Consider the following 26,094-nt stretch of genomic DNA (forward strand, 5'->3'; position numbering starts at 1 on the left):
GGCACACTATAAAACTGCTGTATCTAATTAAAGACTCCCTCTGCCAGACCCTTAAAACTCCCTGCCCCTCTCTCACTAGACTGAATTCAGGACCAGAGAGCAGTCTTGCTCACCTCCATAACTCCATGCTGTGTGCAGTACCTAGAATTCAGTATTAGGTACCCACCCAACGGTAATTGAATTGCACAGATTTCCTAAACCCCGAGGAGACAGCCCTCCAAAACGGATCCCAAAAGAATACCTAGCACTTCCGCTAGCCTAGACTCAGTAAACATCTGCTGAGTGCTCAGCGCACGGAGGGCTGTGCTGCCAGGGACGCGGCCTCTTTCACATCAACGGCAGTTCTATACGGAAAGCACATCCATCTCTCTCTTGTTTGGTTAAAGAAACCAAGCTTCAGGCCCTGGCTGGTTGGCTCAGCGGTAGAGCATCGGCCTGGCGTGCAGGAGTCCCCGGTTTGATTCCCGGCCAGGGCACACAGGAGAAGCGCCCATCTGCTTCTCCACCCCTCCCCCTCTCCTTCCTCTCTGTCTCTCTCTTCCCCTCCTGCAGCCGAGGCTCCATTGGAGCAAAGATGGCCCGGGCGCTGGGGATGGCTCCTTGGCCTCTGCCCCAGGCGCCAGGCACTAGAGTGGCTCTGGTCCCGACAGAGCGATGCCCCGGAGGGGCAGAGTATCGCTCCCTGGTGGGCAGAGCATCGCCCCTGGTGGGCGTGCCGGGTGGATCCCGGTAGGGCGCATGCGGGAGTCTGTCTGTCTCTTCCCGTTTCCAGCTTCAGAAAAATACAAAAAAAAAAAAAAAGAAACCTAGCTTTAAATTTAAACCTTCTGATGGCCATGGCCACTTCTGGTTCAGAACTGGCTAAGCGACCTCTGCCTTCAGCCCTGCTTTCTGGCAATAGTAAAAATATCAGTAGCATTAGTCATAGAACAGCAAATCTAATTTGACTTTGAAAGGCAGGCCCCTGCTCTCAGTGGGGTTCTGGAGAAAGTGGCACGTGCAGTGCCAGAGGCAATCAACCCTGAGTAATAAGAACTTTCAGCAAACCAAGCCAGCTACATGCTAAGTGGGAGTGGTTGTTTCCAAGGAAAAATGATGAACTTGTAAATGAGTTCCTGCCACCCCTCCAAGCTCTTCAGACCTGGCTATGACCCTCCCAGAAGCAATCCGTTCACTAAATTATTTAATAAGAAGAGTTGTCTAAGAACTTAGCCAGAAATAGGTGACAAGCAGCCAATGAAGGGTGAGAAAAATGGGGGGGGGGGGGAAGATAGGAAAAAGAGCCAGAGGAACAGTTTTGTCCCTGAAAGGCTTCCAGGTGGGGAGACTGGATTACTTACATTCAGGAAAGACAAAGAAGATTGGCCATCACAAGCCAAATGGGTTGGGGAGGCTAAGGAGGGGGTCTGAAACAGCAACTCCAAAATTATACTTCCTAGTCCCCTTGTCAGATGAAGGAGGGAGAAGGTTACCAGGGAATTTGGACCTGGGGGACTAAGAGTATCTGTGTAAGAAAAGGTCTAATCTTAAAATAAATTCAGTCTGAAGAAAGTAATGAAATAGAAGGAAAAATGAGGAGGGGCTGTCAGAATGTTAAAATCATCTATGAGGGCCCTGTCCGATTGGCTCAGCGATAGAGCGTCGGCCCGGCATATGGATGTTCCAGGTTCGATTCTCAGCCAGGGCACACAGGAGAAGCACTCATCTGCTTCTCCACCCTTCCCCCTCTTCTTTCTCTCTATCTTTCTCTTCCCCTCCCGCAGCCCCTCCATTGGAGCAAAGGTGGCCCGGGCGCTGAGGATGGCTCCATAGCCTCTGCCTCGGGCACTAGAATGGCTCTGATTGCAATGGAGCAAGGCCCCAGATGGGCAGAGCATCACCCCCTAGTGGGCATGCTGGGTGGATGCTGGTTAGCGCATGCAGGAGTCTGTCTCTCTGCCTGCCCGCTTCTCACTTCAGAAAAATACAAAAAAAATTATCTATGAGAAAAGAAAAACTTCTCTGTCAAGACCAGTCAAAAAATAAACATAGAATGTACATATAAACAAAAACAAAATGAAATAGGAAAACTGGCTAACTACAGGGGGAAAAAAGAGGTTAAAATTATTCTAGCCTGTTTATAGAGGTATCTTTGGACACAAATCCATGGAGGCTGTCAACCCTCCTGAGCCTCTGCGCAAGGTTCTGAAGTTATGCTCCCTTTTCATGTATGGCACTTGAGAACCTGAGGGCTTCCTGCATTCCACAAGCAAGGTATAGGTGGCCAGGAGCTGCCTGTGCTTACCTGTCTCCTATCTCAGGACAGTCCCACTGCATGATCATCCCACGCTGTGAAGGAAGGTGTCACATGGAGGGCTTCTCTTAGAAGGCGCACTTTCTAAGGATGCCTAGAGAAAAGTGACACTTGTGCTGATGTCCTCAGGAACAAATCTGGGTGTTCCTATGTCCCCTTTTCCCACTCTAAGGTTGGGTATTGCAGGGGCTGGTGAGAGAAATAAGAAGCTTAAGCACTTTTCCTCTTCCCTCTTTATTCCCACAAAACTTTCAGGATGAAAAAGGAAAATCTTTCCTCTTTTTCTTCCTGTTTGGTCAAGATCTCCCCCAGATGAACTATGATCTAGTCCACCAGGCCCACCTTTACATATATTAAAGGAAAAGATATAGGAAGTGAGAAATCTTTTTTCTGTCTTTATAATTTCTATATTTCTATTTCCTTGCAGTATGTTGAAAGCCAAATATTAACTCTTTGAATGCCTATTGTTGTAACCACACCATTTCATCTCCTACCTGAAAACAAAACAAAACAAAAAGCCTTTGATAGACTAGAGAAAAGCAATCATATAAATGAGAATATAAATGAAAAAGACATTCACATTTTTACATAAGGCTAAATCTATTTAAATTAGAATGTAATTAAGCATTGATTTGAGAAAACTGACATATTACAGCAATCCTTCCCATTTAAAACTTTGATATAATTCTCCATTTATTCAGTTTTGTTTACTTCCCTTGATAAATTCTAATTTTTTAATAAAGAAATATATCTTAAATTAATTATTGCTTTCTGCACCCTGCTCCTTTCTTCTACATTTAATTCCTTCTTTCTGAGGTTCTCTTCCGAGTGTCTGTGAGTGTCAAAATCTGTTTTTATTTTTCCTGAGGATATTTTTACATCGCTCTCACTTTACTTTTGAATGGTAATTTAGATGTGCATAGAATTCTATGTTGACGCATAATTTCCCTCAATATTTTTAAAATAGTATTTCACTATCTTCTGTTCTTTATTTTTGCAGTTGAAAGATTTGATGTTCAAATTATCATATATTTGTTTCCACAGTCTTTCTTCCTAATTACTTCTAAGATCCTTCTCCTTGATTTCACTGATCCAAAGTTTTATTAGCATGTGGCTCGGGTGATTTATTTCTACTTATTTTGATCAGAACTTCTTTTAAACCCAAGGCTTTATGCCTTTCATCAATTCTGATAAATTTACCATTATCTCTTTGGACTCTGCCATCCTACATTTTCTTTACTCTCTCTTTCTAGAACACCTATTAGTTGCCTGCTGTGTTTTTTTAATTATATCTCTTAAATATTCATTTGTATTTTTCAATATTTTCCTCTTTGAATATCTTACCCAGATTTATCATCCAGCACACTCATTCTCTTTTCATTAGTATCTAACCTGTTCTTTTCATTGTCGATGGGGTTTTTGATGCCTAGAATTAGGTTTTTTTCATGTCTTTAAGTTATGGAAACTGCCTTTTTCCTTAATATCTTAATTTTTGAGTCTAACACTTCTATTTCTATCCAGTTTAAGGATACTTTTTATAGCCTTTGTGCAGATTGTTTTATTTAAATTTCTTGGGATTCTAATCTTCCTGTTGCCTGCTGACTATGACAGTGAAAGATCTATTTCTCTCTCCCTCTCTCTCTCTCTCTTTATGTGTGTGTGTGTGTTTGTGTGTGTGTGTGTGTGTTATTTTGAATTTTGAGCTCATCTTCAATGGCTCTGGGAATAATATCATATAGTATGAGGTATAGGAATATCATTTCAGAGACGTCTTAAATTTACTTTTGCCAGGCATCCAAGAGATATCTTAGCTGGGAAATAATTTCTCAACATCATAGTTATAGACATCATGATTAGTGTAAATTTCAATCCCAAGCCAACACAAATCTAAATCAATATTTAGATTTCTCAGGGGAGGTTTTTTTTTTCCCCTCCAAGGACTCAAAGCCAGCTTTCTTTGTCCTCTCAAAAATGTGTCCCTTTGTTAGCAGTTTTATTTCTTCTAGTCTACCCCTTTGCTCCCAAGAAAATGTCCTTCAAAGATCCCTGCTTCCTACAGGATTCACACTCTCTTTTTTACTGCACCTGGGTATTAACCCTTACTGCCTGGGGCTGCAAGTGTGTCAAAACGCTAACTTCATAGCTATAGGAGCCATAGCCCTGAATTCATTCACCTAGCACAGGGCAGCAAGAACATCAGCTCACCCACTTTTCATTCTGATTTTGTTTCTTTGCCTTGTCTACCTCTTGGGAAATTTTCTTTCTTGAGAATTTAGCTAAGAATTTATAGTTTCCCCCTTATATTTAATCTAACATTTCCAAGTGTTTATAGCACAAGGGGTTTCAAGTATCATGGTTCACCATCTTGCTAGAAATAAAACTCCATATTATTTTCTTAATTGAAGTTTTATACATTTCTTGGTAAGTGCATTTCTGTTTGTTTGCTTATTTTTGTTGGTATTTTGTTGCTTTGGTATTTAGATCTTATTATTATTATTATTTACTATTTATTGCTGATCTGTAGAAAAAGTACTGATTTTTATACATTTTAAACCATTAACATTACTAATATGACTAGCATAAACAGACTACTAATTCCCAGGGAGATAAATGTATTTTAATACAAAACTGAAAAATGTATATTCTTTATTTTTTTAACCATTACATTGTATATTATTTTCAATTTTGCATTGTGTGGCTAGAGCTTACATAAAAATATTTTAAAATAGAAAATATAATGGGGATTATAGTTTGCATTTTGAGTGTCAATATTTCTGCTTTTACAAAGTTTTCCATGTTACTTGTTTGAGAAAATGGTTTTGTCATTTTAAGAATCAAATCTCTTATTCTCAGTAGAAGAAGTTTAAAAGTCAAAAATGGTTATTGAACCGAACTTGCCTTTTTTTTTTTTTTTTTTGACAGAGACAAGAGAGAGAGACTGACAGACAGGAAGGGAGCGAGATGAGAAGCATCAATTCTTCATTGTGGCACCTTAGTTGTTCATTCATTGCTTTCTAATATGTCCCTTGACCCAGAGGGGCTGCAGCAGAATGAATGACCCCTTGCTCAAGCCAGCAACCTTGGGCTCAAGCCAGAAACCTTTAGGCTCAAGCCAGCGACCATGGGGTCATGTCTATGATCCCATGCTCAAGCTAGCCACCTCGCACTCAAGGCGGATAAGCCTGAGCTTAAGCCAGCAACCTTGGGGTTTTAAACCTGGGTCATCTGTGTCCCAGTCCCACACTCTGTCCACTGTGCCACCACCTGCTCAGGCCATCCTTGCCTTTTATAATAGAGTTTTCTTAGTCTAGATATGTCTTAAAATAGCATGCTGCTGAATCTGATCGGTGGGTATTTTATTTCAAGATTTTTACTTTTAGATCATAAATGACTTGGATCAAATAAGATCTGATATTTCCTTTCTTTCTTCTCTCTTTTCTTCTTTTCAACCTGCCTAATAGCTTTCCCTTTTTCCTTCCTGTCTTATATTTAAAGGGCTCCAAACAGTGCCTGACCAGAATAAGTTCAACAGCATTCATTCTACTTCTTTCCTTGTGTCTTTCTTCTACCCAAGTTTTTGATTTGAAAACATTATTATTTAATTATATCAATTTGGAAATGTGTCAATGTTGCTACATTCTAGAATGATCTGTTGGAATAACTTGTTTGACAATTAGGAAAATGAACAGAACAACAATATTGACCCAGAGGTTTTTTTATTGATGCTAAAACTTTCATACTTATTGAGAATTATCTTCAGTTATATTTCCAGGGTTTTTTTTTACTACTTTTTAAATAAATTCTGATAATTTATATTTCCCCCCAAATAGCAAGTTTTATTGTGACTATCAGAATAATAGTTTAGATCTCAGTGTATTATTTTATTTTTCAGACTTTGCATGACCAAAAATGAAATTCTTAACCTGACCCAAGCCCACTGATTCTATTTTTTAAATATAGTCACTCTGCTGTACTTTATTATTCACTTTCAATCAATTTGGGTAAATGTTTCATCTTTTCCTTTTGTCTTTTTCAGGTTTTTTCTTTGTATAATTTTAAACTTGATTGACAATTATAATTTTGTTGTATCTTAAAACCTATATAAATGAAATAGTTTTCATCCTACCTTGAATTATTTCGATTGTTAAAAGTAAGATAATTTCTGATTTTTTATTTGTATTTTATTCAGGTTTTTTTTTCTTCTGAGTCACTTATCTTTGTGGAGTTTTTTTCACAATTGAGACATGTTCGATATAAATATTTAACCAATTTGCATTTGTTGTAATAATTGATGTACTTCTATTGCTTTTTAAAAGTATTTTGGGAGTTTCCTTGTGCTTTGTTCAGTTTCATATTTTAGTATTTGAGCTAAGTTCATCTGTTGTTGTAAAATAGATAAATAATGTTTACCTTAATACAAAACGTAAGTGTACATTTCTTCAATTTTCAATATTAATAATAAATCCATGCTTATTAATTCTTCATAAAGATAATCAAATTTTATATTTTTTATTTTATTCTATTTTATTTCTTTATAGTTTATGCATATTAAGCCACAGGTAATATGTTGGAAGAAGCTTAATGTCTACAAATAAAAATCTACCTTAAGTTTTCTAAAATTCTGCTTTCTAAAATTCTGTATCTTTTTTCTTTCTATCTTTCTGTCTTCCTATTACAAGTTTTGGTTAAGAGCTGTGTTTTACATTTAGTTCAGAACTACCTCACTTTTACAATATATGTCTAAATTAATCAAAGGTAATGATACATGAGTAGCATTTTAGAACCGAATCATAAACCTGATTTGGGTTTAAATTTAATCCTTTCACAGAACATATTTTCCATTCATAAGTACTTTGTTTTGATGAATCTCCTGGGTGGCTAGGACTTCAGGGTTGGTTCTGTGTACTTTGAGGAACATTAAAATGTTTCAAGGGCTACATGGCTATATACAGTTTTAATATAATCTTTTTTCAAAACTTTAAATTCTGCACATTTTCCTATAATTTATCTGCTTGAGAATTCACCTCTCAGTGAGGCTTCAGACAAGTTCTCCTTTGCACCACCCTTTTACACTCATCTTTAGTCACACTTCTCAAATATCTAGTGTCCCCCTAAAGGTGCTTTGCTCCAAGATACAAAACTGTGAATGAAACATACAGATAACTCAAAATATCTGGGATCAGGGAAGCTCATTTAAGCAAGAAATTATAAACTTATACCTTCTGTCCATCTTATAAAAATACTTTTCCAATAAAACTACTTTTAGCACTTAATACTTTTTCAAATGTTTTGTTATATTTATGTTTTTGGATCATCTGCACACCAATAATAATTGTAATAAATCAATTCTCTCACATTCCACTTTTTTATCTATAAAATGGGCATACCTTATCTCATAGAATGGTTGTGAGGATAAAATGAGATTAAGATATGCATCAGCCTGAGCAGGCAGTGATGCAGTGAATAGAGCGTTGGACTGGGATGCGGAGGACCCAGGTTCGAGACCCTGAGGTCGCCAGCTTGAGCGGGGGCTCATCTGGTTTGAGCAAAGTTCACCAGCTTGGACCCAAGGTCACTGGCTTGAGCAAGGGGTCACCCGGTCTGCTGAAGGCCCACAGTCAAGGCACATATGAGAAAGCAATCAATGAACAGCTAAGGTGTTTCAACGAAAAACTGATGATTAATGCTTCTCATCTCTTTCCATTCCTATCTGTCTGTCCCTATCTATCCCTCTCTCTGACTCGCTCTCTGTCTCTGTAAAAAAAAAAAAAAAAAAAAAAAGATATGCATTATATCATTATATTCAACCAATTGGTTTGGCCACACATCAAATCTTTGCCATAAATCCTGGGAGAATTTTTCTGTCTCCAAAATTATGTCTACTCTAGATCCTAAGTCATAGGATCACAAACCTCCAAACACTGAGATTCACTGCACACAGACATTAGCCACATTGCAATGTATGATAATAGGGAGGCAATGCAATTAAGTCCAGGTTATGGTTTGAGCCTGTGTTGTGGGGAGACATCTGGGCTGACCATGCAATAGTAACAGTGTTGCCTTCCGATTCTTTCAGAGATAGAGTAAAATGAATGTCACATCCGTTATACAGTGGTAGGAATTTAAGATGGAATCTTCCCCTTCTTCCTTACATGACTCTATACAAAGCTGATACCCCAGAAGAGTAAAAATTATTCTCTTCTCAAGGGCATGTGTATAAGTGCGCTCCTTTGAAGGAAAATTCCAGACCCTTTTCTCTCTCTCTCAATAAACACACACACACACACACACACACACACACACACACACACACACACACACACACAAGACAGCATATTTTCAGGGGTGGAAACAAAATGCCTCTTCAAAATGAATTTCTGTGATAGCACAACATAGTCATAAGAGTATGGGCTTTGGTGTCAGACACATCTGGGTTCTGCATTTAAATAGCTGTGTGACATTGGGAAAGCCATTCAGTTTCTCTGAGCCTCAGCCAAGCGTCAGATAAGACTAAAACTACCAACTTTGCAGGTACTGTTTAAAGAAAGTGGTATCACAGCATCTGGTTCACCGTTCCCAACCCACCTGGCCAACAGCCAGTGGGAAGGTGCAGTGGTAACAGCACTAGGGCTCACGCCATGATTGCTATTATTACTGCTGTCACTGCCTGACCTGGAGTTCAGGCACCACTCCCCTACTCAGTGAGGGATGAGGAGGGAACAGGCAGCTCTAAATATGGCATTGTCCCAGAACGAAGGTTTCCTGGGCTTTCTCTTCATTGCCTTTCTCTTTCAAAAAAAGAGTATGTTTGCATGGTCTCTGCAGGAAAGGAGTGAAACCTGCACCAAATCTCGGGGCCCATCGCCCACCCCAGGGATACCTGGCAACCTCAGAGCCTTCATGAGCCTCATGCCAATATCTGGGATTTTGAAATGGAAATGATGGATGACTTTATTTTGCACCCTGGCAATCTCAGCCCTTCCGACAGTTCCCACAGCTTCTAGTCATAACCCTGTGATTTGAGAACAATGAATCTTAATATAATTGAGTTAACTGTATCATTTTTAATGTAAGACAATCTTGATTACAGCCAAAGGGCACCATTAATACACTGAAGGAATGGCCGAGATTTTAGCATGTGAATGTTGTACAGAAAATAGAACTAATTAGCACTAATTTAATTCGAAGATTAAAGAAAATTCTGCTTTTAATTTTTAATTTAAGACAAACCATTTTACTCTGAACAAAGAAAAAATAATAAGTACATTTTTTTCCATCTGAAAGGCAATTTTTACTTTTGCATTATTACACTAATATGGGACTGTGGGAATCCTGACCCCATTAGAGATCAAATAATCAGCATTTAATTATTGACAGCAAATTAATATTTAATAAAGACACAAGGATCCCGATATATGAAAGAAAGGCACCAAGGTTCTGCTGACCCAGAAACGTCCAGAAGGTCCCTTAGTCAGAATGTGATCTCCTCACTGAGGGTAACAAGTTGGGATCCCCAAGGGTCCTACCGGTTTATTTCTATCCCAACTACCAAGACGAGGAGCAGGAGGACCCGAGTCTGAGCACTTGCCCCTTTCAGTTCCTACTCCACCCCCCACCAGTTCTTCTTTAATCAAGCACTTAAGCTAAATAATACATCGAATGTCATAACCAAAAGGAGGACAGTCATAATAAAAAAATAATAAAAGAAGCGCCCAATCCCCCCTTTTTATTCTGCAGAATAATACTGACTTTTCTTTGCTGTGGGACCACTTGTCAGGGATAATTTCTAACGAAAGAAGACATAATGGATTTACAATGAAACTGTGCTTCTCTACAGCCTCAGGAAGATTCTGAAAATAAGCACCATTACATTAGCAGTCCAAAGAAAGCCAAGAAAAAGCTGTTAGCCGATTTCCCGAGAAAGCTGGAGCTGTGTGCAGAAAATGGCCTGTGGGTGACCTGGTGTGGGCTCTAAAAACCTGTGCGCAATCCCTTCAGATCCTAGCAGGATAAATCAGATCAGGCCTTCTCTGGACCTGCTGAACTGATGGCAGCTGCCCTGAAGTGGAATATCCTTGAACTAGGACAGGAGGCTGAGTACTCACCAGGGACTTCCTGGCTCCAGATGGCAGACCCTTGAGTTATTTTCCAGGTGGCCACCTTTGGGGCTTACCATTTGAGCATGCAAGGCAAATCCAGACTAATTACTTGAAGATACCGGGTTAGTCTGATATGCTGGTCTGCATTAGATGAAGGAGCCCTCTCTGGGCCCTATTCCATCAGGGTCTCTGGTTGTACTCCATACTGTAACACCCCTGAGTGCCATTCCATGGATGCTGCGCTTACTGAGCTCTCCATTCAGGTGAGCCCTGGGCTCCTCACACTTCCCCATGTCCAAAACTGAGCTCCTCCACACTGACCCACTCCTTCTGTAAACTGAAATAGAAACATTATATTCTCTCCCCTCCCTTTGAAACACTTCAATCCCTGTCTGTGGGAATTATGTATTCAAAACAATTACAAGTCTTCATATAGCATCCTTTCCAAAGCAATGACAAGTTGCCTAGAAATGTGGTTTGTTCTAAGATATACTGAGTCATCATTTCTTTTTTTTTTTTTTTTTTTTCATTTTTCATTTTTCTGAAGCTGGAAACAGGGAGAGACAGTCAGACAGACTCCCGCATGCGCCCGACCGGGATCCACCCGGCACGCCCACCAGGGGCGACGCTCTGCCCACCAGGGGGCGATGCTCTGCCCCTCCGGGGCGTCGCCATGTTGCGACCAGAGCCACTCTAGCGCCTGAGGCAGAGGCCAAGGAGCCATCCCCAGCGCCCGGGCCATCTTTGCTCCAATGGAGCCTTGGCTGCGGGAGGGGAAGAGAGAGACAGAGAGGAAAGCGCGGCGGAGGGGTGGAGAAGCAAATGGGCGCTTCTCCTGTGTGCCCTGGCCGGGAATCAAACCCGGGTCCTCCGCACGCTAGGCCGAAGCTCTACCGCTGAGCCAGCCGGCCAGGGCCTGAGTCATCATTTCAAGGCTCCTTCTGCATGGAGTCTGTGTGTCCTTGAATGGGTAGAGTGTCTGTAAAGAACCCCGTTTAGAGAGCAAATATAGTGTTGTACAAAAAGCTTGGGTACACATCGTGCCTCACCACCACTTACTGGCTGGGTGACATGCCAAGACATTGAACCCCTCTAAAGCCTCAGTTGTTTCATCTATAAAATGGGAACATTCATAGGTAAACTAAGTGAGTTAATCCATATAAAGGGATGACACACAGCAGTGCTGACATTCATACATGCAAAGTGCACAGGAGACCCAAAATATTTTCCGTAAACAAAAAAACAAAAGAAAAGAGGACCTCACACAGCTTAGCATAGGTACCTAAGTTCTACTCCACTTGGGGCCAGAGTCTTTGTAGATTGTATCTCACTTAGCAGTTATTTTCCCTCAGTAATGGGGATCTAGACTTCTTCCTCCAGAACTAAGGTCAGTCTTGAGGAGATGTTGGTTTGAATCTGTGTCATTAAAACCTGCTGAGTAATGAATGAATTATTCTACTAAAACCTCCCTGGGTATTACTCTAAAGAATTCAGAGAGGGAACATGTACAACTTAGGATCACTGCATCATAAGTATCAGCTGTCACAGGGAAAGGGGTGGATTCTAGCACAAACCTAACACTGTTAGTGGGAATGGGGGTTTACCTCAACAGGAATGACCGTTCACGTGGAGATGGTTTAAGAAATGAGGTACTGCCTGACCTGTGGTGGCGCAGTGGATAAAGCATCAACCTGGAATGCTGAGGTCGCTGGTTCAAAAACCTGGGCTTGCCTGGTCAAGGCACATATGGGAGTTGATGCTTCCTGCTCCTCCCCCCTTTCTCTTTCTCTCTCTCATTCTCTTCCCTCTATAAAGGAATAAATTAAAAAAAAAAATTTTTTTTAATGAAAGAAAGAAATGAGGTACCTTCTCAGAGCAAGGAAATCTTAAAGGCAGGGGAAAAGGTAAAATTTTTATTTAGAAATTAAATTTAATGGGGTGATATTGATCCATAAGAGAACAAAGATAGCAGCTTCTTAATGGTCCCCCCAATCTCCAGCTTCACAGTTAAAGCCCACCTACCATAAATTTGTACTTATTAAATCAGAGTCAGATGTGACTACCCATGCCTCACGACCCATTCTCCACAAAAGGCCAAATGCTGGCCGTGAGCTGGTGACGTGGCAGTAGTTGAATAGGGGTGGGGAGGGGAGGGAGCAGACCTGTATGTGGAGCTCACCGAGAGCCTTTTGTCTATGTAGAACTTCCAACATACCAAGGGAGTTAATCTACCATAACAGAAAGGGTTGGATGATGTCCAGTAAGTGAATGAACTAAGCCTCAGTTGCTTCATCTCTAAAAATGGGATAATAGCAGTACTTACTTAGGGCTTTGATGAGGGGTTGAACGGGACCTGCCAGACAGAGGGTATAGTACATACCTTTGAGTGTGTGCCAAAACCCAGGAGCCTTAAAATTGATATGCTTATTCTTGCCAAACTTTAGATACCTTGTATCTTATCTCTACCAGTTCCTCATGGATAAACTATACAATGAAAGTTAACACCAGGCAGATACTTTAATTGAAAATACACCCTAGCCTGACCAGGTGGTGGCACAGTGGATAGAGCATTGGACTGGGACGCAGAGGACCCAGGTTTGAAATCCCAAGGTTGCCGGTTTGAACGTGGGCTCATCTAGTTTGAACACAGCTCACCAGCTTGAACCCCAAGGTCGCTGGTTTGAGCAAGGGGTCACTTGCTTTGCTGTGACCCCCCCCCCAGTCAAGACACATATGAGAAAGCAATCAATGAACAGCTAAGATGCCCCAATGAAGAATTGATGCTTCTCATCTTTCTCCCTTCCTGTCTGTCTGTCCCTATCTGTTTTTCTCTCTGTCTCTGTCACAAAAAGAAAAGAAAAGAAAAGAAAAGAAAAGAAAAGAAAAGAAAAGAAAATACCTTCTGCCAGGCTCAATTCCTTTTTGTAGAGACTAAACAAAGAATTAGTTACACAGAATCACAAAGCAGGTGAGCTTAAGGAGCATAGGTATTGTGAGTATTGGGATTGGAGATGAAAGCTGATGTCTGGTGTACTTCATCTGCCTCTCAGTGTGCTGACTTTATAGTGTTTGAATAGTATGGGTTAGAGTAAGAAAGCAATTGGACCTAAAATCTTGGGGTGCTTTAATGGATCCAGAAGCTAAGAGTGGTCAGCAGTAGAGGTACTACCTACAACAGGCAGCTGCAAACAAGATCACACAACTATACAATTTAGGAACATCCTGGATTAAGACTAAGTGAAACAATGCCTGAAAAATTCTTAACACACAAGTGTTTAATAAATCATAGCTAGCAATATCATTTTTATCAACCAAAATCTTTCCACTGTTTTTGTATTGGGTTGACACAGAGTTTGAAAACCCATAACTGTAATCTAAGCCAACTCCCTCATCATGGGACATGGAGGCCCAGAGTGACCAACCATTGGCTTGAGGTTGCACAGCGAGAGTAAGGTAGAGACAAGACACAATTCCACATCACTTCAACCCGTCTGGAGTTTTCACTGGGGCTCATTCCTTTTCCCAAACTAGGACCTATGGGAGTCCACTGATGAGAGAAACTGAGGGAGCACCAACTTTGGATGCTAGATGCTGGATTGTGCCCTGCATGAACTAGGGTTAGACACCATGCTCTCTAAGATCACCCTCAACTTGAGGCTCTGTGTCTGGAGAGTTCCCCTAACATCTTCCCATGTAATCCAAGAGCAAAGACCAAGGAGAAAGTAGGGAATGCATCTGGAGAACTCCCAAATGGTCATTTCTAAGTGACAGAGTCTTCTGGGTCCAAAGAGGCTTCTAGTGAATCAGTCCCTGGAACCCCTAATCACCAATACCTTTTCCCACTAAATCCAGCCCCAAAGCCAAGAGGCCTCACACTGCCCCAAGATTATTCTCTCCAATTGCACTCTTGCATGAAGTTACAGTTGGGCCTGGGATAAGCCCAGGCCTAAAGGAGGTGAGTATATAACTCTATAGTTAATTACCAGTGTCTGCCCAACTGCTGTTAAGGAATTTGTAAGACTCTTTAAATACAAGAAACTATTTTAACTCTTGGGCCATTCTCTGAATTTGACACTCCCTAACCACAAGTGTGAGCTTCAGCATTAGTTGCTTTAATAATTCAGGCTTCATTTTCTTCTTGCTCTAACCCAGAAGCCTGTAGTTTACAGAGAGGACTGTATTCTTTCCCACTGTCAGCATCGTATTAAATGTCCTGGGCCTCTGCACACTAAATCCACTTCTTGCCCTTTTGGCAGGAGCTGGTCTTGTATCACATAGATGCTGACTCCTGCATGCTACCTTTTCAGGCTCCTTTTAACATCTAACTTCTAGATGGATTTAGCCAATGGGAGGCATTGGAGGAAGATTGGGGGACAGGAGGGCCACGTGTTTCCCTGCCTCGGGGGGCTTCTCTTACAGTAGCTGCATTTCCTTTTTGGCTCCAGCTCATATAGAACAGGCCTGTCTTGGTTCTAGATTCCATTGGGTGGCCCATGATGCTGCCCCGTCTCTCTGCCCCTCCAGGCTCTTCTGATTTTTCTAATCTCTGGTTGCTACACTGACCTCTGGCTTCTGATCTCCTCTAAAATTTCTTACACTAAAACCCAACCAGAATAAACACTTGATTTTTTTTTAATTAGGCCTTGATTGATACAGTGTCTGATATATGGCATATCCATAATATAATATTTGTATTTGTATTCATTTAAGCATATACCCATCAAAAATTATTATAATTGCCTAGTCTGCCTCCCCAAGGAAAGGGAGACAGGAAATGACATTTGTTTAGTGTCTGTCTTATGCCAGACCCAATGGTAGTTTTTCTATACATCATATTATTTAGTCCTTATAATACTATCATGTGGTAGGTTTTAAGAATGAGAGAACTAGCCTGACCAGGCGATGGTGCAGTGGATAGAGCATCAGACTGGGATGCAGAGGACCCAGGTTCGAAACCCTGAGGTCTCTGGCTTGAGCACAAGCTCACCAGCTTGAGTGTAGGGTTGCTGGCTAGAGCATAGGATCATAGACATGACCCCATGGTCATTGGCTTGAGCCCAAAGTTTGCTGGCTTGAATCCCAAGGTTGCTTGCTTGAGCCCAAGGTTGCTGGCTTGAGCAAGGGGTCGCTTGCTTTGCTGTAGACCCTGGTCAAGGCACATATGAGAACGCAATCAATAAACAACGAAGGTGCCACAACGAAGAATTGATGCTTCTCATCTCTCTCCCTTCCTGTCTGTCCCTCTCTCTGACTCTGTCAAAAAGAAAGAAAGAAAGAAAGAAAGAAAGAAAGAAAGAAAGAAAGAAAGAAAGAAAGAAAGAAGAGAGGGAGGGAGGGAGGGAGGGAGGGAGGGAGGGAGGGAGGGAGGGAGGAAGAAAGAAAGAAAGAAAGAAAGAAAGAAAGAAAGAAAGAAAGAAAGAAAGAAAGAAAGAAAGAAAGGAAGGAAGGAAGGAAGGAAGGAAGGAAGGAAGGAAGGAAGGAAGGAAGGAAGGAAGAAAGAATGGAGAAAGAAAGGGAACTAAGGCTATGAAAGATTCAGGAGTTTGGCAAACACAGTCACTGGTAGATCTAGCAGTATTTAAATGCCAGACCAGCTGAACAAGCCAGTCTCCTTTCACCTAATTCTTAAGGTGTTCTTGTTTTGGCTATGTTTTATTGTTACTGTCGTTGGCACTCCAAGCCACTGTGCAAGTACAACCTCACTGTGACCCCCCCTTTGATAAAGTGAACAAAAAAGCTCAGCGGCTCTGCCAGCTCTGGCTGAAGCAGGAATGGACCGCAAACTTCCCCCTCTCACCTGCCCAGCACCAGCACAAGGGCTTCTTGAACCACTGTGGAACCACGCGCTCCTCCACACTAAACTGACATCTATTTGGCTCCCATCTGTCCTATACTCAACTGCCCAGTTGATTTTCCTAAACCTGATAGCATTTGCCTGTCAAACTGAGAACCAGCTCTTCTCACTGGCATTGAGGGTCCAGACCAGGCCCACCTGACCATCATCTACTTTGTATTCCACGCAAGAAGTACTCCTGCATTCCAAAGATTCCCACTTTTTTTTTTTTTTTTTTTGGCTTAATACTTTTCCACATGCTGTTTCTTCCTCCTGGAATACTTTTCTCTGCCCTCCCACTGGCACCTGCAAGATCAGCATCTACCCCTTGTCGGCTGTCATCCACCTTCTCCATGAAGCCCTCCAACCTGGCATAACTTCCCTTTTATGTTGGGTCCTAATTACCTTTCATGACATCCTCATGATATTCTGACTCATAGTTGTTTGGGAGATTGTCATATCCTTGCCTGAGAATGAAGAACAATCTCTGTGTTCCCTGCTGCCCCTATTTCATGTTAGGCAATCAGTAAGAATGTGTTGAATTAAACAGAGTTGACAATATTTGGTTTAATTTAGTACCAGGTCAGAAAACTACCCTCTCCTGTATTGAAAACTATGTAAAGTTGGTTATCCCTCTAGCCCATCAGTACCTCCTTTCCCTCCTTGATGCCTCCCTCTCTTAGAGATCATTAGAAATCATTTGTCCCCCTACGGTTGGTCATTAACAGCCCTGGGGTGGGGACAAGAAATAAGCTTAGAAATAACTAAAATCTTGACTCGGAAGAACCTCTCTCCAGCCTCCCCCAGGAAGGTGCCATCTGAGTCCCTTGGCCCCTAATGAAAGGCAGCTAGCTCCCCACTCACCCCTTCACGCACCAGAGGCAGTGTGCTAACAATCTCCATCCTGCCCCCTGCCAGGGGGAGTCATTCTTGTTCTCTTGTAAATGAGTTAAGTGGTCCTAGGTGCTGGCCTCAGGCAATCCAAGTCTAGGGCCAGTCTTGTTACTCCCACTTTCATGGTGATAGGATCACCCTTAAAAATCTGACTGTTCCTACTGTCATTTTTCAGCCTTCATATCCCCGAATAAGATGCTCCCTTCTTATTACCCTTCTGTCTCACCTTGCCCCATTTCCAGGGTGACTACATTGCTCAACCAAGGACTTTCTAGATGCTTTAGTAAAAGGACACTTAAAGGATATACAACTAGACTTAGGCCAAGAATTCATTTGGCAGGTTTTTGTCTCTCTTCCTGTCTCCACACAGTTTCTCATCACTGCTGGGGTCTGCTTCTCACTGCATCATGGCTTCCTCTGATATCACAATCCCTAGTCTCCCACCACAATGACAGATAGCATTGCTTTTGGTTTGCCTTGGCACCAGCTCTCCTTCTGACCCCTCATGACCCTTTAGCTTTAGATCCCATCATGGTCTAATTAATCTCTTCCTCTTAATACTGAGTCTCACAATAGAGAATTTGATTGGCTTCCCCCAGTTCCTGAACTGATTCCTGCTGGGCCAATCATCTGTTGTCAGGGTCCTCTGGTACCTTTCCCTTTAGCAGGGGGCCTGGCTAAATTGTCAGTTCAAAGATGGGTACAGAGTTTGAGATACTTACAGGGATCTTTGATGAGACTATGAGGCTTATGAAAACAGACTAGGAGGTAAAAGAAGAAAGTGAGAAAGGGGAGAAGGTAGGAAAAGAGAGAAAAGGAGGGGGGAAAAGAAAGATAATAAAACTAAAAAGTGTTGAACCTCTGCTATGTGCTAAGCATAGGCTAGGTTCTTAAGCTTAAATCACCCTATCTTAATGGCCTCACAATAATTCTTCCAAGTAACTTTCATCAGTTCCTCTTTTCATATGAAAGATTCAGTCTCAGGAGAGTAAACTGAGTCATGCTATAGTTAGTAGAAGAACAACGATTTGAACTGGGAGATTTCTGACTTCAGAGCTCAGGCCTCGTGGCACTTTAATTGGAGGTGGAAGTTCTATGCAATAAATTTGAAGAAATAACCAAAAACAAGTCTTCTTTAAAACAATCAGAACAAAAGAGTGATTATTGAAGAATGTTAATTGATATCTCACTGCACTGGTTACTTCTGCCTGATGGTTTAATTATTAGTAACTCAGTGAGTTTCACTAGAGACCTATTGTGCTGCTGTTGGCAAAACAACATTGGCATCTCATGTTCAATAATTAAAAGCAGGAAAAACAAACACTTGCTTTGGAGCCCTGAATTTATAAATAGCAGTGGTATGTGAGTTCTTTAATCAATAACTGGGCTATCTAGCCTGGCTGGAATAGTGGAGATAATGGGCCTTCTTGTCTCCTAATTCCCCTTGCCCAATCTAAATTTAAAAAATCCAACTGGGCAGAAACTAGACTTCTTGATAGCATCCTATCTGTAACCCTGCCTTTTGGCCACATGGTTGCTATAAAAATAGTTTTTTAAAAAGGCAAAATTATGACTTCTGTATGTAAATGAATATAATACATAAATTAAACATGAGTGAAAGAATTGGAAAAGATGCTATTACCTATTCAAAGGAGAAATTAAACAACCACAGATTTATGCGGAATAAAGGAATGTTGAGATAAATTTACAAGTTGATGTTAAATTGTTTTTTGTTTTTTGAAGGGGTAGACAGGGATAGTCGACTAAAACTATACTAGACATAATTTATTTGCATCTATATAGACTAAAAGTTATTTTGTGCTGCTATTGCTTATTTATAACTTACACTGTAAAATAGCTCAAGGAGAAGGAAAGGTCAAAATCAAATAAACCTTCAAAGTGTACACAGTTTTTCAATGGCTACACCCAGTAATCTTTCTTGCTTATTCCTTAGGTGGTACAGAGAAAAACATGTGCTTTAGGGTGAAATCTAGGTTCAAATTAACTCTACTGCTTATTTGCTATAGGTGACCTTTGATAGTGATTAAATCTCTCTGAAACTGAGTTTCCTTATCATAAAATAGGGGCAACTCACCACTTCATAGGCTTAAGATAAGAACCAAGCTAGGCCCTGGCCGGTTGGCTCAGCAGTAGAGCGTCGGCCTGGCATGCGGGGGACCCAGGTTCGATTCCTGGCCAGGGCACATAGGAGAAGCGCCCATTTGCTTCTCCACCCCCCCCCCCTCCTTCCTCTCTGTCTCTCTCTTCCCCTCCCGCAGCCAAGGCTCCATTGGAGCAAAGATGGCCCGGGCACTGGGGATGGCTCCTTGGCCTCTGCCCCAGGCGCTAGAGTGGCTCTGGTCGCGACAGAGCGACGCCCCGGAGGGGCAGAGTGTCGCCCCCTGGTGGGCAGAGCGTCGCCCCTGGTGGGCGTGCTGGGTGGATCCCGGTCAGGCGCATGCGGGAGTCTGTCTGACTGTCTCTCCCCGTTTCCAGCTTCAGAAAAATACAAAAAAAAAAAAAAGCTAACAATTAATATTTTAACATAGAATACAGAGTACTATTCAGTAAATATTCAGTGCTATAGGCCTTTCCCCCAACTCAGCATCTCAAGGACTCCAGAAATCACCAGGAGGGCTGTGTTAATAAAGTGGACACTGGACACCCTCATATCCCCATGTCTCTCTGGCCCTTGGCAAAATGATACAGCACCATCACTTCACAATACAATGTCTTCCTCAGCCTGGAGCTGAGCTGAGACTTAGGAGTAAACATGCAATCAAATGCTACCAGAGGCTGTGATTCTCAGAGAGCAAGAAGGGAGAGGGGAAGAAAGAGAGACAACATCTCTCCTTGGGGTCCTGCAATTTCTCAAAGTCAGCACATAAGGGATTCAGAACTGGGAAGGAAGAATATAGAAGAGAATGAAGCTCACCTGATATGTCAATCTGTCAATTCTGAAAGTGAGGACTGTAAATTGCCACAGCACAATTTCATTCAACAAATGCATTGCCCATGTACTACATGACCAAAGCAATAGGGCACTATGGGAGGTGCTGTTGCTCGTGGTTCTAATCACAACCACTGGAACTGGCTGACCTGGAACTGAATCCTAGCTCTGCCACTGATTAGTTCTGTGACCTCAGATAAGTTCAGTCCTGTCCATGGCCTCAAGTTCCTTCTAGGTAAAAAGTGAATAACAATAGCAATCTACTTAGAGTAATTTCTTCTTTCAGTGGATGAACAATATATGATAGTTAAATAGAGGTAGAAAGAAAACCTGTGTTCCATGCTGGTCTGCATTTGCACTCACTTAGGAGTACTTACCAACAAAGCTGATAACAGGACTTTAAAATTTAAGGCAAAGAGAATGACGAGAAGGAGAACCTCCACCACCTAGAGTATCTCACCTGTATACATCCATCCACTGAGTTAGTCATGTGGCCTGGAAACAATCTCTTAGCCACTCAGAGGGGATATGACCACAGATGCACAGCCTGCATCCATCCTGGTCCAGTCTACAGGAGGTGCAGGCCTCATCTTCCTTCTCTTACAGTTGTTGAATGGGTATAAAGTCTTGATACCATCCAGAAAGGAAGTACTCTTAAAGGTAGTGCTGGTGCCTTGTGCCCATACATGGACCTCAAGTCCTCAGTACCCTCTAAAAAGATCTGGTTTTACTCTCACCTTACTAGACCACTAACATTGAGAAGAATCTTGTTAAGACTTCACTTGGTTGGTGGTTCCCGTGCTCTGATCTTAGCATTAGGGACTTTGGGGAGAAGGTAGAACCTCCTCCTGTCCTGCCTTTCAGTTGCATATGAATCACTTCCTGCCAGCACTTGATATGCATATGTGTATATATGTATGTATGTATGTATGCATGTATTTTTTATCTAACTAAGGTCTGTATCCTTGTTCTATTACCCCACCATTACTGATGAGCAAGTCTGTAACAAATGTTCTGAGAGTTCATTGACACTGCCCTTTTAGGCATCTTGGCCTCTCCCTGTCCTCACCCACTTGGAGTTTATGTTCTCTTAGAGAAGACTCCAAGGATAGACTCCTCAAGTATGTCCCAGGCAGATATGGAAGCCGTTCCCTTAGACTCCTGCTCTCTGACAAACTACAGTGCCTTGCATCTTTTCTGTGGTCCAAGAGTCTCCAGTGCCAAAGTAAAGTGTTTCCTAGTTCAGCAGGTCCTGAGGAGATGGCACAATCTGAATAAATGGGGTGTGTCAGGTAAGTGTCCTGATCCAAACCAGGAGAAAAGAAATTTGAGTATAAAACAGGATGAGAAGGCTCCAAATGGGGCTTACTTGCTTATTCTAGAAAGTGACCACTGAAATTTAAACAAAGAACATTCTCCACAATGTGAAAGAGAAATACTTTCAGAGATAGGTGGGTGAGTATGACTTGGTATTTTCTTGCGCATGTGACAAAACCTACCCAGAGATCCAATGATGGAACCATCAGTCATTTTCCTGAACCAAAGAGCCAGGGAGAAACATAGGCAATAGATTCCAGAATGGACACTTTCCTCAGCAGCTGAGCCATGGAAACTCTGGTCCAAAGGCCAGATAAGTCACTCTACTCCTCTTGAGCCCTGAGGCTGCTCCTGGTCTCACTTTGCTGCCCAGCCTAGTGGGTGTCTGTGGATGGGTGATAAGTTAAGCAAAGCTAATGTCAGATCAGGCATGATGGAGAGTGTATATCCCGTCCTGAGATTCTTTATCACTCAGAGTGAGTGTTTTATAGCCCTGCATAGAGGTTGCCATAAAACACCATTTTAAGGAACTTGAGGCCATATTTCATCCATTAACGTCCTCTTGCCCCAAGAGGCAAAACAAACTAGCAGGTGGCTCAGGATTAACATCTTTATTACAGATGACCTCACTATTGTGTTCTCTATAAAGAAAAAATATTACAAAGCATTAACGCACTTTAACTATTAAATTAATACAGATTTACGGCTCATATCCGGATTTAAATTTCTTGGCTTGCTGGGTCGTTATTTTTCTGTGATTTTTTTTGACACTATTGCTAATGGAGACCAGAGCAAAATTGATATGAACTGTGATGGTAGATGCATGAATTCATAGAGGCAGCAGGTTATGTCTCTTTATAAATCACCCTGATGGCAGCTTTGCACTAGAACTTACACAAGTATTTTCAATATTTGAGCAATAGCCACTGAAGGATATTCAGCCGAGACGATGCACGTATTAAGATTCCAATATTTACTTTGACTGACAAATGGCAAAACATGAAGACTGTGCTTTAATTACCTGGAGAGGCTTTGGTGCCTAACTCCCCCTGCCCCCACTCTCTAATGCTTAAAGTAGCCATTACTTATTTTATCTCGATGGGTCCCTATTGAATGTTGTTCATATGTGCTATGAAGTTGCCTTCATTCCTACTCCCTTATGGGTTTCTGAATGATGGTATACTAGTTACTAGTCAAATAAGATGCAAAGTGTTAATTATATTGTTAATTACTAGCAAGTATCCTAAGCCCCAAAATTTAGCAAATACGGGTTGTAGAATAGGACTTGGGGCTAAGGCTGAGCATAGTCTTCCTCCTTCCTTCCAATCTAAAACTTGGGGGACCTCGTAATCATTCATACCTTAAAGGAGTAAAAGAGAGAAATCACTTATACGCTGGTCTACTGACTGTGCCACATGGATGAGAAAGAGGCAGGAAGCTCAAGATAAGATGAGAGGTTAAGAGGGCGTTTGCATGAGCACTGACCTTGAACACAGAGACCCTCTTCCCCTGGGGTAATATGACCCTCAACTGTAAGGTTTTCAACCCTGGTGATCAATGGAGTGACAGATGCCGAGGCCAGATAGCCCTCACATCCAAATGTAAGGTTGTTTAAACTTGGCTGAGCAACTTCTCCTCCATGAGGAAATACAGAGAGGTACAACTGTGGTCCCTGGGTAAGGAGAGAAAATGGTCCCTGGAAATAAGTCTGTGCTTCTTGTGGGTTTGGGAGGAAAAAACATTCTAGTGAAAGGTAAAGACTGGTATCTCATTTTAGAGGATTTGCAGTCCAACTTATTACCATCTACTTCAAGTTTCATGTATCATGTAGGGTCAGATAATATACTGACATGTGGGCTCTGAAAATATATAAACCATGCCTTGCTCAGCAAATTCTTCCCTGAAAAGTCTTAAAAGAAAGATATGTACATGAAACAATGGCAAAGCATCTTAACTTTACAGCAAATTAGCTCTTTTATAACAGCAATAGCTATGGCTCCAAATCCTAACACTGAAGTCTAGCCAGCTAGGTTGGCCTGGGAGGAGAACACTTGGGTTAATCTCAGACCCCCACTAGCTGTCAGGAGAATAGGGTAGATGCACAGATATCACAATGTGAGCAGAGAGCTCACATTGTGTTCTGGAAGGGAGGGTGAGGAGGGAACCTCATCAGATCCTTCTATAAGTCATAGAAGCCCCTTTGAAATTACCACTCCTGGAAAACAACAAAGGGCACTACAAAATTTACTCATGTTTTCTGCATATTAAAAAATCCTATTGACTTGACCAGGCCATGGCACAGTGGATAGAGTGTCAGACGGGGATGCAGAGGGCCAAGGTTCAAAACTCCAAGGTCATCAGCTTGAGCACAGGCTCATCAGCTTGAGTGTGGGGTTGCTGGATTGAGCGTGGAATCACAGACATGACCCTATGGTCTCTGGCTTGAAACCCAAGGTCACTAGCTTGAGCAAGGGTCACTCACTCTGCTGTAGCTCCCGTCAAGGCACATATGCGAAAGCAGTCAATGAACAACTAAAGTGCTGCAAAGAAGAACTGATGCTTCTTATCTCCCTTCCTATCTGTCTGTCCCTATTTGTCCCTATCCCTGACTCTCTGTCTCTGTCAAGAAAAAAAAAATCTTCTTATACCAATTAGTAAACTATTAAATACCTAGAAAAGTTTTTTTTTAATTTTTAATTATTTTAGTTTGTTATTTTCTGTTTAGCTAATTGTTGTTGTTGTTGTTTTAGTTTTGTTTTGTTTTACTGTTTAGCCCAGAATTGCCTAAAGCCGCCACTGGTGATAGTGTCATCTAGACTCGAAATCTCAGCTTCAGAAGTTACCAAGCACAGGATCCTGCTTCTCACACTCCTGAGACTGAGAAATGCTCTCTTCTTCTTCGCTTTTTCATCTCCATTATGAAAAACTAAAGACCATTCAGAGCAGAAAGCATCATAAAACATTCCAGCCTATTGAAAGAAACGACTTGAGACTTCTGCTCAAGTCTCAGCAGAAGTGGCGAACGAGCACCTGTCCCTGATATGTTCTGATAGCTTTGGCCCTTTGTTGGGCAAATGAGGTGTAAAATCTGTATTTTCTGGGTTTGTTCACTCTTTCTGTTAAAGATGGTGCTGCCCGTCGCCCAGGTGATAATATTAATGCCCTTCTTGCTTGAGAAGGAGCTTGGTTTATACGAGTGCATGTTGGGGGAGGGCTTTTGCACCAAAAGGTTTTAAAAGGAGGAGGTAGGAGGCCATTTGAGGGAGAGTGATCACGTTCTTGTAGCGAGAAAGAGCCCATGGTGTAGCAGGGCAGGGAAGCCACATGGAGGAGGCAGTCAAAATGGCAGAATGGTGAAGGAAAAGCCAGTTTGCTCAGGAGAAGGAGATGGGGAACAGAGGTGAATAAGACTGGTGAGGTGGAAGCCTTTGATTCTAGGAAAACTCAGATGATCAGTGGCTTTGGGAGCCCTGAATGGAAAGGAAAGTTTTTCCCACTGTGTGTATTTTCTCGCCCACTGCGTGGGAGCTAGGATTAAAGGAAAATGGATCACCAGTTTTTGGCTCTGTTGATTCCTTACAGTCTGTTCAAACCAAATGCGAACCTACGTTGACCAGGTGGCTGTGATGGTGGCAGCAGATACTGGCCATACACCCATGGTATAAGGAGCCTAACTGAAAAAGAAATTAAAAAGAAAAAAATCTTACTGAGAGACCATATATAATGTGAAAAACTATGGCACCAGTATTTCTTGATCTCTCCAAAAAATGTAATCCAAAGAAGAGTAAGAGACAATTCTCTTTCTCTCTCCCTCTATTACATGAATATCCATAGGTGTCTAGTCAGTGTGTGCATGTGTGTACACTCTGTGTATATGCATACACCTCTTTCTATATTCTGGGCATACAATGGGTAATCAGATGCATACATGTTGGTGTGCTTGCATGTACACTCCATGAATAAGTCAAACACCTGAATGTATGCATGTGTGTTTTGTATATCTTGCACACAATTTTGCATGTGTACACACCCAGGTGTGTTGTGCATAACCTGAAAAGCATGCCAAGTGCATGTACTAGTGCACGTGTGAGTTGTATGTCTGTGTGTTTGTGTGAGTCTGGGTTCTTAAGCCCTACCACGCACCAGGCTGTTTGCAGCCAATGTTGGGTTGCTAATGATTTTAATGAGAGTGCCTTCTGGATTCATATTTTTTTAATAAAATACATCACACTAAAACCAAATCAATGAGAAACATTAATTAGGGCCTTTGTAGATGCCTTCTGTGGTGGTGTTTTTCTTTTGAGAAGCACCAGACGAAGAATGCTGGGCTTTATTTAAGCTAAGTTGTTTGACATTTAGATGAGAGAAAAAAGGGGAAGAAACTAGCCAGCCCAGGAACCGTTTTTGACAGCTCTTTGTCATGCAAGGGAGAAAAAAGGCACTGGCTGTGAGAGCGTACTTTGAAGCCCTGGAAATTTGTAATGAAAAATTTAAGATACAAGAGAGGCAGAAAGATGAGCTATTCATGGAGCTCTGCATATATTAACACTTGTAATGCAAACTAAAGGTTTGCTATGTGTTTTTCTAATTTGGCCACTAATAAATATCTCCCAGAAGCACTTTGATTTTCTAAGCTTGGGTATGGAGTTCGAATCCATTAAAAAGTAAAAGAAACAATTGGCATTGGACTCCAGTGCCTGATTAGGGG

The sequence above is a fragment of the Saccopteryx leptura genome, chromosome 1, assembly GCF_036850995.1.
Source record: "Saccopteryx leptura isolate mSacLep1 chromosome 1, mSacLep1_pri_phased_curated, whole genome shotgun sequence".
NCBI classification, from domain to species: domain Eukaryota; kingdom Metazoa; phylum Chordata; class Mammalia; order Chiroptera; family Emballonuridae; genus Saccopteryx; species Saccopteryx leptura.